The 15,235-nt window shown below is 36.7% G+C and overlaps 1 long non-coding RNA gene across 1 annotated transcript in view; it reads right to left on the bottom strand.

Annotated features, from left to right (window-relative positions):
• Positions 1-2,847: 2,847 nt before the first annotated feature.
• Positions 2,848-15,235, bottom strand: part of LOC148223723 (uncharacterized) — a 70,595-nt gene continuing 58,207 nt past the window's right edge. The window contains exon 3 of the long non-coding RNA XR_015804049.1: positions 2,848-5,083. This is a non-coding gene — a long non-coding RNA (uncharacterized LOC148223723). The remainder of the gene's footprint in view (positions 5,084-15,235) is intronic.

Genomic DNA, 15,235 nt, shown 5'->3' with positions numbered 1-15,235 from the left:
ATGAGTTTCTCTCACCTCATACTAGGTGTTTAAGGAGCAGCCAGGCATCCTTGACTCGTGTGATAGTCAATGGAAAGAAATAGGTTTCACTAGGGAGTGCTAAGTTTGATTTGTTTCAGATATAGGAAGAAATGAATAATTGGCTCTATACCCTTATTTCTCTCCATGAACCACAGAGTGAGTTCTTTAAATGCCTGAATTAGGACAAATTAATCTACTTTCCTGTTTCCTGTACAACCCAGATATTCCTGATAGATGATCCCAATATTCTATCCCTTCCTCATGATCTATATGTGCACATTATGTGTATAAAAGGCCCAAGCCACAGTAGAGAGCAATAATTTAATTGAAATAAATAGAATTTAAAGTTTGAAATTTGATAATTTGGTTGCAACAGTTAAGATGCAGGAGTGGGAATACAGATAAAGTGAACCATATTCATAATTGTTCTATATTTATCTGCCTGTTATAATGACAAGTTACCAAAACACTCTTTTTCCCCAGTGCATATGGTATGTTCATCTGAAGTTTCCATAGAGTAATTAAGATAGTCTGTTTCATTATTAATTTTTATGAATATTCCTGTTAGCAATACTTTGATCAAAATAAATTCTTATCTTTCCTGAGGTTTCTTAGATGATGCTGGTTTAGATTAATTGCTTATTTTGTTAAAAAGGATTTACCAATTAAGAAATGCAGTAGAAAAAGTTGCTGACTTCATTAAAATATTCTGCAATGTTTATGTAACAGGGAGAATGGTATCAATATTACTGTCATATCAAGATCAATGTAATCTATACATTGATTTCTGAGCTCAGAACCTTCTTGGACTATTGTAAAGTGCTAAAATTTTTGTTTACATCTTGAACTTTGCTTAAAAACTTATTCTCTCTTGATGGTTTGTCTTAGGATTTTCCCCTTTTTTCCAGTGTGTTTCATTCGTATCTTGCTTTGATTTCAGCCAGAAGTAAAGCTATTGTTATCTTACAGAATTAAGCCCATTACCTTTTCATGAACAAAACTCAAGATGCATAAATACAACTTCTGTACATGTAGGCCAATTCTTTCAGTGTACAGTGGCATAATAGCAAAACGTTAGCATACCAGACCTAATGTCTATATGCACACTACTTTGCTGGATTTAATATGTTGTGTTGCATAGAGCTTTTGACAAAACATTTGAGTAGAAGTAGGTTGCACATCTGTCTAACAGGGTGGAAATTGGGAATGAAAAACCTGCCAGCACAAAGCAATTGCCAGGCACTGGTAGTAACCATGGGGAATATATCTGAGCCACATCTTGCAAAGAGAAAGCTGTTTATCTCTCTTTATCAATACCACCCCAGAATAGCCATTTTTCTTCTATGAGAAGCCCAACATATAACAGAAAAATGACACAAATCTAATCTTCAATACTTTCTGGGTTATTTCTTCCTACTGAATTTGCAAGGCCCAGCTTGGACATGCATCTTTTTCTGTCTATGAGAACAAAATGCTTCAGCTCTGACACCAAACACACAGTAGGAAAGAGTCTATTATCATTACAGATTATACCACATGAAATCTTGAGGGAGTCATATGAACTTCATATCAACCCTTTTTAATATCTCACAGCATTGTTATTTAAGTTACCATTTCTTCAATGGCCACATTTGTGCATGCAGTGAAACATAGAAAGTGGTTTTGGAAGCCATAGCTGCCTCTTGAAGTGTTATACTCATTAACTTGGTAATTCAACCAGAAGGAAACAGCACAAATTTCCAGTGTTTTTTTACTTCAGGAAATGTTACAAAATATAGAAAGAGTTTTGCTACAGAAAGTATGGTTAAACTTAATTATTATAATTATTATTAATCAGTGGCAAGAATGTAATTTTAGAGACTACCACAGAAGATCATAAGCTAAATAAAACTTACATTAAGATATTTTTGTGGTCCTCATCTCTTCATTATGGCTAAACACTGGAGGCTCTTTCCTATCCTTTTGGGCAACTAAACACGTCAAAGTCTGTTCTGTATTTTGTGGCTTGATTATTCTGTCAGTGATGCATGCAATCTTACCATGAACACAGCCATCCATGAAGCAGCTATCAAAAACATTCTTACAGCCATCAGCTTAGACTGCACAGTCTTCACAACTTCCCTGCTGCATTGAAGAAATGTTTCCACCCTTTGTAATGTCCCCTCTTCTTGTTACTACTCATTAATTTTGTGGGAGTCCACAATAATTTTTCTTGTTTGAGCTTTCTTCTATACTCTCTGTAAGCCTCCACAAACATTCTTTTTTTTATTTTCCATCTTTAATTCTCTAATACTCTTTACAACTGCAATATATATAAGAAAACCTATGGTCGCTAAACTCAAAAAATGCCAAGGACAAGACCAGATCACTGTTTCTTCTGCTTCGCTGTAAACCTGTATTTCCATTTTTCTGTTGTAGGTAATAGGCTGTAAAGGTAGGGACCCTGAAAGTGCTATAGAGACCATTTATCTGCTCTGTATTTCTGCACTGACAAACACCATAATGTGCCATGTGTCATAATGTGCCTGGGGTTCTGAACAGTGTCATGATTGTAAAAATAGCCAGCAACACTTCTGATTTTGTTTTCCTATAAATCTTTGGGAATTTTGTCAATCTAGGAAAATTTTGCCTCTCAGGCAAAATGCTTACACAATATAATATTTCCATATAATAAAAAGGATTGTGAGAGTTATTTGTTCTGGATTGTTTAAAAACATAAGCTTCTATGTGTTCTTGAAAGACTAAAGGGGAAAACTCCAGAGCACTATCAGGATACTAAAAAAGAAGAAGAAGCAGAGAAAGCAGTGAAGAAGAACAATTTCTGAGTGCATTGGAGAGGCGTGTCTAATTCCCACACAACAGGATAAAAGTGTTCAACTTCTATACATTTTTGAGATTATACATCGTAATATTTATAGCAGCCTTTCTTTACATTCCAGATTGTAGGCTTCCAGAAATAGTCATTCAACAAAGAATATTATCAAACATTTAATTTTTTTCTTTTCACTTCCACAATAACATTCTTCCTACAGAGGGAATTCTCTTTCTTCTCTGATGCAGTGTGGTTAATCATTATTTGCTTTCCTTTTCCAAGCTGCAGACTCATTATAAAAATGTGAGTAGCTGGCACTTAAACTTCTAACTGAAAGCCACTTATAGGCATTAGATCTATGAACTCTGAACTCCTGTGCACTCTTATCATTGTTAATCTACAAAGAAACTGTCTTATGGTGCTGGTAAGTATATCCACAAAGCTTCTTTGTGCCACCACAGAAACCATTTTATATATAATTACATGTTATGAGAGACAGAAAACATGAAATGTTTGTAGAGAAAAGGGTATCCAATATTTGCAAATTCTGAAAGAGCAAGTGATAAAATTTTTCCCAGTAAACTCTAATGGCTTAAATTCCAATAATAATAAGTGCTTCTTCCTGTAGTTAATAAAGATTGACAGCAAGAATAAATGAAATCAATATATAAGTAAAAGAAATGAGAATTGTCAGCAATAATTATATTGGTGAAGTTGAGAGTAAAACAGTTGTTGTCTAGGTGCCTAGACAAAAAAAAAAATTAACCAAGTGAAACTGGGAGACAAGAATTTTATAGGGAATTGTTCCAGGATGCTAGTTGTTCCTGCAGAATTTACAGTATTTTTTCAGAGAAGAAGATATTAAGTGGGGAATGTAGGTACCCAGCCTTTAAGCAACTGAACCAAACTAACACCAATATAAGACTTTTCATTGAGATTTCTTTTCCATTTAGACAAAGTAAATACAATGTGTTTTGTATTCAAGTGAAACAGATAAAATCACTGTTTTTTACAAGCATTTCATTCTGTCAAGTGAATACAATTATTTCCCTCTCTGATTCTCTGAATAAGACACTTGCTCATAATGACTCCCTAGAATACTTCAGCCAAAATATCATCTAGAGATTACATGAAACCACATGTTATCCAGGTTAAGTTGATGCATTGCACGGGACAGAAAATGCCATGGATAATTTGATGCTCATTGAAGAATTTATTTTAGCAGTTACAAGTAGGCCAGACAGAAACGCATTTTGCATTCTGGAAGGACTGGGCAAAAGGTCTCATGATGAACTAAGTGAAGTAAAAAGGCAGTGCAGTGATGCTGATCACTCAAAGGATTCTTCTTGGGTGGATCCCTCATAGTGTTACAAAATTGTTCTTTTCTGTTGAAGGGCAGACAGTAAGGTTCATGCATCCATCTCTCAGAGTGCAGCCAGAGAGCATGAACTCCCTCCCACTTCCATCTGCCATTGCAGTGGATGAAGTGCAGTTGCCCTAAATTATTTCAAGTAGAAAAAAAGTTATCTTGTCCTTTATGAATTCAGTAGTGTTATATTCAATAATTAATAGACGTGGTTTCATACCATTTATGCTTTTCCCCCTCCAAAAAAACCAAACCAACCAACCAATCAAAAGAAAATCCCACATTATGATCATTCCTGGTCATTTTAAAAAAGAATCATTTAAATACTTTGTGGAAATCCATGAAAGTGTATAATCCTAAAATCTCACTATTGCACCTCCACAAGATACTTTGGCCTGTTCCTTATTTCTCAGTCTTTCCCTAGCCAGTGCAATGGTGAGTGCACGTGTGATGGCTGTGCTGCTGAAGCCTGTCGATTAGAATTTATCTGAGCAGTCCAAAGGAATGCAGAGCACAGAACATTTTTCTGCTGAGCTACACAGGAACACAACAGCTCCGCTTAGTTCTTTCTGCTGATTGCTGCATAAATGCTAACCAGCTGGAGAGCAACTACACTCCTCAAGGACAGGCAGCAGAGACCTGCAGCCATGGTGTGTGCATGTCTGTAATAAATGATCATTCTTGCACACACTCTTTTGAGCACAGTGCCCTGCTGCTTAGCAAAAGGAGTATGCTGGTTCCTGACTTTTTCCTCAATAAAGGAACAGTTCAGCACAGGATTGGGATTTTTGTTTCAGAGTTCCAGATAGTGATTCTCCAATTCCGGTGCATTCATGTAGTCTCTTCTGGTCCCCAGACTGGCTCAGGTCCAAGAGATGCAGTATCTGTAAGACACAGAAAATTTTGCTGTCTACATTTTATACAGAGGAAGGAACAAAATTAGCTTTTGTAATCGCTCTTTAAGATAAGATTGACTCCTTACCCACCACAAGAGTAGATTGGCTCCTTACCTCTCAAGAGTAGATTTGTGCATAGACACTTGTAGAGTAAATGGTCAATACTTCTGCAGATGATTCTAAAATCAGAATAGCAAACACAAAAAGGAATCGAACCAAACTGATGGTGAGTTGAGATGTTAAAGCAATCAGTTAATCAGAGGATGAGCATGGTATGGAGCCAGGTAAGTAAACTATATGGAGCAAAAGCTGGATCAGAGAGCATAGAGAGAAAATAAAGAATATAAATTAGCAGTCTGACCCAGAGGATGGAAGAATCACAAAGTATTGTGACTATATTGTCATGCAATTTTAAGGCTGCTTTGTAATACACAAGTGCACAGGGATAGAACTCAAGTAGTGACATTCTTCTGTTTCAGGAATTTCATTTTTAAATTTTCATAGTTTTTTAATGTGGCAGGATTTCTTTGGAGATTTTATATATAATTTATATGAATCTCAGTAACTTATCAATTTATAATCTTGGTGCAGAGAGATCAGAATAATAAAATACAAATCATTTCCAAACTAGTGCCATGGCATTCATCCATTTTTCTTCCAAATCCCTCCTCAAACATCACTTCTCACATAAAAATTATATATTCTAACTTATTCAATTCTTTCTTTCAAAGAATGACTTGGCTACCTCTAATAGAACAAGTGCTTTATGACCCTACTGTTCTTTGCCTTGAAAATGGCAATATACAGTCATGAAATGCTTTAAAATTTGATGTAAATATATCTGCAATTTTTATTCAGTCAGGTGAAATTTTAAGAGTATGAATCTGGATCTTGCACAGATGAGTTTAACAGTTCTGGATTTTCAGATTCATTCATGATAAGCTGTAGCTTCAAAATAATCTATCATTATATATCTTAATAATTTTTAGTGATCCTACGTGAGCCAGGAAAATTAATCTGGAAATATTATCAAAGAAAACAATCCAGTAAATCCTGGTGTCTTCCTGGTACATTTTATTCTATGCAGGTCCAAAGATGTCCAAAGGTACAGCAAAGCAGTTTTAATTCCAAGATGAGGGATCATATAATAAGATCCCCAAATAATAAGGAATTAAAATATAAAGCAACCTCAAACAAACTGCTATAAATATAAATTGTAAAACTTTATGCTTAAGGCTGGAATATTCTTGGCTTCCATCAGTTTGCCTGTTTCAACTTGGAAACTTCCCTTAAGGATTGAACAAGCAATAACTTTTATGAAGGCAAATTTAGGCATAAAATCAGTTGCCAGCATGACTTCAAGACTCAGCAAATTTCCCATCTCACATGATACTGTACCCTTGCAGCAATCTATAGAGTCTAGAGGATAATCTTCAGCTGTTAATAATATTTTTTCAGAACAAGAGATATTCAGCATTCAGTCAGAAAGTGTTTATTTTAGATTAAGAAGAGCAAGAATAAAAGTTAAGCTTAGTTGTGTTTCTCTCTCCTGGAAGGATTCCCTGATAATAAAATTGACTTCAAAATCCTGCAGACATTATGAAGGTATTAATATTAAATGAATGATCGTCTAGTGATCTCTGAATGATGTAGCAGCAAAATACTAAAAAGTAGATCCAGAAGACAATAGGGTTAATAGAGTTGACTCTTTAATGTAGTTCAATTATCTCTCCTTTCTTGCAGGGAGTCTCAGAAATTAAAAAAAGAAAGAAAAAACTAAACTGACCAATGCTCTTAAAATATATAATAGCAATTAGTAGAAGGACTATAATTAAGACTTTTATTGCAATACTTTTGTGTCATCACTGTAATAGAGTAACATGAGAGATATTTTTGAATACTTAAATCATAACATAATATGTTAATCCTATAATCATATTAAAGTTTTTGTTTGCAATAATATATCTTGCAGAAGCACTATCATGTGGCTACTTTCTTTCATTTCTTTTATCTGTGTTATAAAACATTTTTTCATAGTGAAATATATAATTTGAAGAGTTCTTGACATGCACATAGAAACAGTAGGATGTGTTCAGAAGGAATCTCACTGACTCACTGGCCACTCGAGGCTGAAATAATTAGCCAATTGAAAGATATATTGTGATTTTATCTAGAGGAGATATTTCTTCTATATTAGCATTTGCTCGGCTTCTCTTACAAAGGTGAGAATTATTTGGAGAGAATTGAATGAGGGAACTAAACATCATCAGAGGTTAATTAATCCATGCTACACAATGAAGAAGGGAGAAAGCAAATCATAATGTACTTTCATATATTTCTATTCTTTCAGCTATTATGCTGATCAGTTGGACTATTTGAATTCTCTCTCTGGCAAGGGGCTAGTTACAATATGCTTTTAACAATCCTCATTACTGGATTTCTCAAATAGACATTACCAGGCTTAACATAAAATTATGCAATATAACTATTACATACCTGCCCCTGTATAAACAGAAATTTATTTTTGGGGGGTATTTAAAATATGTTCCCAAAGTTTTAGCAAAGTTACACAGAACTTTTTATTCACTAGATAATCACTGATAAAGTCCTCTAATATTTTTATCAAGTTTAACATTCTTAACTACTCCCAAGCATGGACAATTGATGAATTTCAAAATACTGCAGATATAATTAAGCAATACATCATCCCAAGAGTAAAGAAATGTATCTCTCTCTTTCATAAATGAGAAGGATCAGACAGGTTGATTAAGATGGAATCCTTCAAGAAAATACCAGATTGGTTTCTGTTATCTTGGTAAATTGTAAAACAAGAGAAAAGTTTGTTACAGAGATACTTTAAGAAATAAAGGAAGATAAAAACACACACTGAAAATCATACATGATATTCACAGCAGACATAGGACAAAAAGTAAAAAAACATACTTTGGAAAATGCTTCTCTTTTGAATAAAAGATTAGTGTGGTAAAGGTATACTAATCTGGTGGCTAAATATATTAACTAAATGGCAACATTTAAATATAAACACGGAATCTAGTGCTGTTAAGAATGAACCACAAATGTCAAAGACAAAATGAGAAAAACATATTTTCAAACTTCAGCACTTTCTCACACTGGAAAAATCGAAGTCACTAGTCCCTCCAGTTATGTCTATATGCATACATATATGTCTATGTATGTTCCTCCAAATATGTGCTTTATCTTCACTGTGGTAAAATTAATGACTAAAATGTCATCTTGTAGCACAGCACCATGGATTTGGGATATGATAACAGACTATTGCAATCTGCTCCTTTGCTTCACACTGCAGTAAACTACAGTGATATCCACTGTGGATAAAAACAAATGTACTCAAGACTTTTCAGATATCGAGTGGAGTAAATAAGTCAGTGTGTAGTAAGCGGAAAACAATGCCAAAGAGCAGTGCAGAGATTGTGTTTCCCTCATCTCCTACTTCCCCTTCCCTTTAACACTGAGATTCTTTTCTTCCCTGTCAGCTCTGCAGAGGTTGGGTGCTGTACTGATCCTTGTAAATTCTCTTATAATTTGGAGCCTTGAATAAATATGTGGAGCAGCCTTTGGCATGCAGTTATTTCAATTTGTTTGTTTGTTTATTTATTGGTAATAATATAAAGAACCTCCTTTCAATCATCATGCACAATCAGTGACGCATAATCAATGTTTCATTTATAATAAGTGGGAAAATAGGTGACTAAAGTGTAATAACAAAGAAAAAAAAACTCCTATATTCCTGATGATATTATTATGACAAAAAAATAATATTAACTCAACCAAGGAAAATGTGAGAGGGGGAAAGTGATGTGGGTGTCTCTGTTACATTGCAGTCATTGTGTAAAAGTATGTCTACTTCATACACTATCTTAAGAATCTGCTACATTAACAGTATCATTTCTTTCCAGTTTTTAGAAGTTTCATACATGTCTTTACTTCTGATTACTTTCCTTTTTACTCCAAAGTTTTACTGTGAATTTCACAGGAGATCCTTATTCAGGAATAATAATTATTTTAATATATATTTACTAAGATACCACGTTTTATTCTTTAAGAGCATCAGTCCCAAGCATTTCCATTCTGCAATTTGTGTAAATATTTTGCTACTGCTGTACTGGTACACTACTACTGGTGTTATAATACCTCACCCACAAAAATGCATGCCAGTGTTCTCTTCCCCTACTCAAAGAGTGAACACATATTCTGTCATCTTGTTTCCCTATTTCTGAGTAAAAAATCAGAGGAAGTTTATTCACAGTTAACTTTATCAAATCACTTCCAGCAAGACTGGGCACGACTTCCTACTCATTAGTACAGATGCAACCAATGATTAATTTTACCATTTTACTTGGAGCAACTGTATAATTATTTTTAAAAATATTAATGAATTTCAAGGACTCATATTACAGAAAGAGTACAGTCAGTTCCAAAGTAGGATCGTAACTTACTCAAGAATTTTTATGCTTAGTGACATACTGAGATGCGCACGTTGTGCTTCCTTCCATTCATATGTGTAGTCATGAATAAAAGGCATTGCCCTCATATCAGTGTAGTTTTTTCACATTCCTTCAGAGGAATTTCTGTCTGGTGTACTGTATTTCTATTTTCTTTTTTTCATACCCGTCAAGTAGCATATTCTAAAGTGCCACCACAGAACCAGTGAGAGTTTTGTAACATGAATTCACAGACACAATTTGAAAACCTCTAGTCCCAGACTAGACAGATATTGACTGAATCACAGTAATTCAAAATGGAGAAAACTTTAAAATCTCCTACAAGTAAAATCAAGCAACTTTCTCAGATCTGTCTAGAAATCAGCCAGTCTCCTAACATTCAGGAGGAAACTATGGACTGTGGAACAAATAAACCCTAGAATTTTCACAGGCAGAAGCTGGCTACCTTCCCACCAAAAGATTATGATGTGAGGACTTCACAGAGTTGTATTTCTAGTGGAGTCTCTGTCCTGGAAGCTGTACAATGAAGAGGCTCTTATAGCTTACACTTTTTTTTTTCCTAGTCCTCCCAGTTGCTGCTAATGGCACAGACTGGAGACAAATTTTTTTGTCTATAATAATTTCATAATAAATGTTTTTATTAGATACAGGCTTGTATCAAGATTTAAACCATATTTTGTATTCTTTCTTTTAACTATTTTGTCAGTTCCATCAGAACTCCACCTCTTCCTATTTTTCTCTCCCTATGCATTCCTATGAGGCACACTTTTAATGTAAAAATAGTGGAACACTGATGTACCTGTGAGGATGAAGCAACAGTGGGTAATATTCTTCACAGTATGTATTTTTTGTTAACAGTTTGAGAAGTAAACAAAATTCTCTAAATTCAGCAGCTCTTTATAGCACATAGAGTTAAAGGCTCTGAGCATCTGCAATGTCAGTGATGAACTAAGACCCATGAATGCTTTCTTTGTTCTAGTAATAAATCTGCTACATAAGCTGCTGCAAAGCTCAATTAAGACAAAATATCCTTTTAAGACCTGAAACTTGTCCATCCTCCCCTTCCCCCAATTTTAACCTGACAAGAAAACTCATAAGTTTTATGATATGCATCTGAGATAGTTGAGTGATTACTGCCACCTAGTTAATTCTCAATGCAATGAATTACATACAATTAGTATAAATGAAGGGCCAAGCCCTCAGCTGATGTATCTGACAGGAGATAATAAAAATTGTTAGAACATCCAGTCACTTTTCCCATAGGAAAAAATTGCTTTCTGACATACATATTTTTTTGTGTTTATCTAATCTTCTTTTACAGGCCCCAGAAGGCATATTGACAGGGATGGTTTTCCCTCAGATCAACACATGCTCTTGCTCAGGATACACTGATGTGTATGCTGAGCTTTCCCTCTGTAATACAGCACTTTCCAAAGCATTTTGCCTCCATGTTATATGTACAGTCTCTGAATTCATGAAGAAAAGAAAGGAAAAAGTCCTCTGTTAAATGCTGAAGATAGGGACAGATTGTACATTCATGGCCCATATGGCAAAGGAAATTGTAAGGGGTAAGACAAGGATATCTCATCATAAAAGTGTTGTTGCTCTATGACTTTATTCTCTTGATTAGAGTAGAAGGAAAACTTTGCCATTAGTGTGACATCTCACCACTCATAACTTACTTTTAACACCGTCATGTTTCTTTCTACCCCAATATTTAACAACTCCAGTGCACACCTCCTTCTGAGAAGCCACAGTTGTAAGAGGAGAGAGCAAGCCTCTCTCAGCTTTGTGAGGTATCCAATGACAGTAAACTGAAATTCCGTGAAAAGAGATCAGTCCATGAACTCTGCTTCTCTCTGTCTCAGCAGTATAGTCTGAAAGGGACCAAGTGTTATTTGGCCAAGGCCCTAAACTTCTGAAGAGTACTTTGAACACAGAGCATAACTGGGGAGGAACAAGCTCTTTCCCACCAGAATTCAGCTTGTTTGGAACAGTGCCTTTGTTATCCCATTAAAAATAAATAAATTATGCAGACTATCTGCCTTGCCCCCAGATCTTTTAGTCATGCCAAAAACTGCTTGTGTGCAACCAGCTCTACTTTGTCAGCCTTGGAAAGGAAAGAAAGCTCTCAGAAGGACTGATGAGAACTCTGCTAATTGCCTTTCTGACTGGAGAAAAATGCAGCAAAAAAATGATTATAAAGGAGAACAATGAAAAATTAGTTGCTTTGTCTAAATGCTTCCAGTTGTTGATAAATGCTCACTGTTTAGACTCACCAATTTTTTTTTAGCCTGCAGCTGCAGAGCCAGTGTTCCCCGTTCCTTGCCATGACTGTTGATCTGACTGTCTGCCAGATAATCACCAATTCCTGCTCTGCTGTCTGCTTCAGTTATTTTTTTAAGAGTATTTTTTCTCCTTTTCTTGAACCTGATGATCTCACACCGGAAATTCAGCTTTTTTTTCCTAAAGAAGAGGGTCTTTTGTGATGGCAACAGAGCACTCTTACAATCAGCTGGGAGTTTTCCTTACTTAGGCAAGAAAAAAAAATAAGGTCAAGAATTGACAGAGTTCCAGCAGTGCTTAAACTCTAGCAGCACAAAAAAGCTATTTAAGGAGCAACAAAAAACTAAAGACACATTTACTCTGAGGTAATGGTGACATAATTTTTGGAGAATAATTCCCAGTTATTTTAACCTATTTTTTCGTGCTGTATTCAGGACCAAAATGTGAATAGGATATAGATGTAAACTTTACATGGAGACAGTGTGTCTCACAAATCAGTTTAGAAACGTTCAGCACAAAAATGTCTCTTTACCTTGACAATAAAGGCCAGTTTGATAGTTTATTTTCTTTATTCCTACAATGAGCCCATTGAAAAACCTTCATCATTTTTATTCTGCTTCAATGCCTTACAGTTTTCTATCCCTTGTAAAGGAAATAAAGTTACTGAAGGCAGTTTGGAGACTCTGAATGAGATCTTGTTTTGAAGTTTCATAATGATTTCATGAATTTATTTTGTACTGCAAATTACAGTCTCTTGATTGCTAACATGAGACTTTCAGGTTTTTATTAGGATGTCTGTGGCCAAAAGACTGGCCAAATATACTTTAGCCTTGATTCAGGTTTCAGCAGCACCCTTAGTTTATAAGTAAAAGATCCCTTTGTGATCAGAATATCTTTACCTTGCTAATCTAATTCTGTACTCCCATTTTTCATTTCCCAGTTGACTGCTCCATGTCCTCCTGCAAGATATTCTTGGAGAGAAGCTAGTCATATAATATTATGGGACAGCAAACCTGCTTTTCACCACTAATTTGACCTTTAGAAAGTCTTTTCAATGCAGTTCCTAGAAACCAAGTGTTGCATAAAGCAGTGGAAATTGTTCCGTTTATTCAGTATGCCACTCCCTGTGTTATTGTATGCTTAAAAGTGTATGGTACCCATTTTCTGGATGTTACAGAGAAAAGGTGAACTGTGTAGGTGTAGAAGAAGAGATTATAGGCGAGCTTGCCCCTGATAAGTCACAGTTATACTAATTATCAAAGAAGAGGAACAGCCTTGCCCTTAATGGGTTGCAGCTGGGACTAATAAAGATAAGTGTGATAAAAGGGGTGGGCTGGCTAGCTATGGGGATCTTGGAGAAAATGGAGAAAAAGGGCCTGGAAGAAGAGGGCCTGGAGGAGGTAGAGGAGCTCTGAGGAAGGAGGAACAATCTAGAGAAACACAAATCAAGGAAGAGAGAGTTGCTGCAGTAAAAGATCTGCTGTGGGGTCAGTCTGGCTCTGATGGAGTTATAGCCTGCTGTCATAGCTGAGCTGGGTGAAAGCTGTGTTCAGTCTGCAAACTCATACTTGCAGTCAGAGTATGCAGCTGGACCCTACAGTAGGAGCTTGCTGTAGTCAGAGTCAGGATGGCTAAGCTGTAGAGAAGAATAAACCAGGACCCTTTTTGTGCTGTTGAATGAGAGTCTATGTCTTGGCTCCTTTCTACCCCTAAGGAGAGATTTGCTGCAACAAACCAAGGATTCCAAATTGTGGTACCAGAATTTCTGAGTTAGCATTTTGATCCATTTGTTGTTATTGTTCTCAAGTTATCCTATGTGGAAGGCAGAATATGGAAATGAAGCTCAAACTTGCCTCTTTAACTTTTGGGAAACACTTTGAATCCTCTAATTAGCTTATAAGAGATGATGAAGATATAAGGTAAAGGATTGGAATGGATTGGGGGAGATAGTGGAGAGAGAGGTAGATGGATATGACGTTTCTTCCACCCACTGCCCACCTCACCTGGGCTACCGGCTGGCTCCGGGAAGCCTGCGTCGGTGAGTGGCCCCTCCCCGGCACCACTCCGGGAGCCGCAGAAGAGGTGTAGCAACAGCTACGCCTGGGCGAGTCGTCACGGAGGGACAAAGAGGCGCAGGAGAGACCTTTTACGGTTCTGGGGGAAGGGATTTATTGGAGGAAGAGGTAACAGGTCAGGAGATTGGGAGAGGGAACCGCAAAAGGCAGTTTGACGGGTTCTACACAGGTTTAAGTACGGGGAAGGAGCAAGGGGAGAGCACAAAACTCTGGCCAATAACGGGTAACGGGGGGAGGTACAGAAGGCGGGGAAAGGGGAACATTGAGCCAATAAGGCAAACCGAGGGTGGGGATACATACAATATAACCAATCATGGATACAACAGGGAATGCTTGACACAGAAACTTCTAGAACAAAGGGAGGGGCTACAAAGGATTGACATCCAGTGGGGCAGGATTTAGGGTGAGGGACAGGGAAGGTTCCAGATAAAGGGAAGGGGTTTAGGATGACTGACTAGGGCAAAGGCGGGAAAGGGAAAAACCATTATGTACTTAACTTAGGGGAACAAAACTGGGACGAACCATCAACACGGAAGGAAAATTAACATTAAACAACGCAACACAACATGGATAGAGATAGATATGGACAGATATCTGTAGGGATACAGATCTTCTATAGTCAGTGGAGCAGAGTTGTTCACATCCTGAGAACATTTCACTGTATTCAAACACTCTCAAATGCAATGCATGGTCCCCTGCTGGCATCTCAATCTTTAGGGATCATAGACAGAATGATTTGCTTTACTTGTCTAATATAGGGATAGAGAAATTTGGGTGGCATGTATCACAAGATCCTGGATGTGGATAGTTGTTACAGAGCAAAGATACTGGGGTTAATTTGCTGTTGTGCAAAAAAGCAGCTTTTGTGAGCCCATCACCTGTGTGAGCTTTGTAGTCCCTGCCAGGACTGCTCTAGAAGTGAGGACACAAGGACAGGAGCCTTAGGGAGCTAGGGTCGGGAACACTCTAGCAGGCTTGTTCCATTACAGAGGATAAACAAATGCCAGCTGAACATGACTTTAGATCAAAGAGCAAAGAGCTCTTGTATCACTATTAAAACCTTCCTATTGGATAGCATGAGCAGCTCAGTTCTTCGGTGGTGAAACCATTTAAATTATAAAGACAAGTTTGTCAGTAATGAAACTCCTCCTCAGGTTCAGGATGAGCTGCTGATTATACACATTCAGATTCCACTACTTATTCCTGATTTTATTCTTTTGAGTCTTCCTGCTTTGCCTCCAACTTTGAGGGCTAGGGTGTACACAATCAGAAATGTCTCTCCTCCACTCTTCTTC

The sequence above is a fragment of the Sturnus vulgaris genome, chromosome 5 (genome assembly GCF_052056855.1).
Source record: "Sturnus vulgaris isolate bStuVul1 chromosome 5, bStuVul1.hap1, whole genome shotgun sequence".
NCBI lineage: Eukaryota > Metazoa > Chordata > Aves > Passeriformes > Sturnidae > Sturnus > Sturnus vulgaris.
The sequence above is the reverse complement of the archived record's forward strand: the minus strand, read 5'-3'. Positions and strand labels throughout refer to the sequence as shown.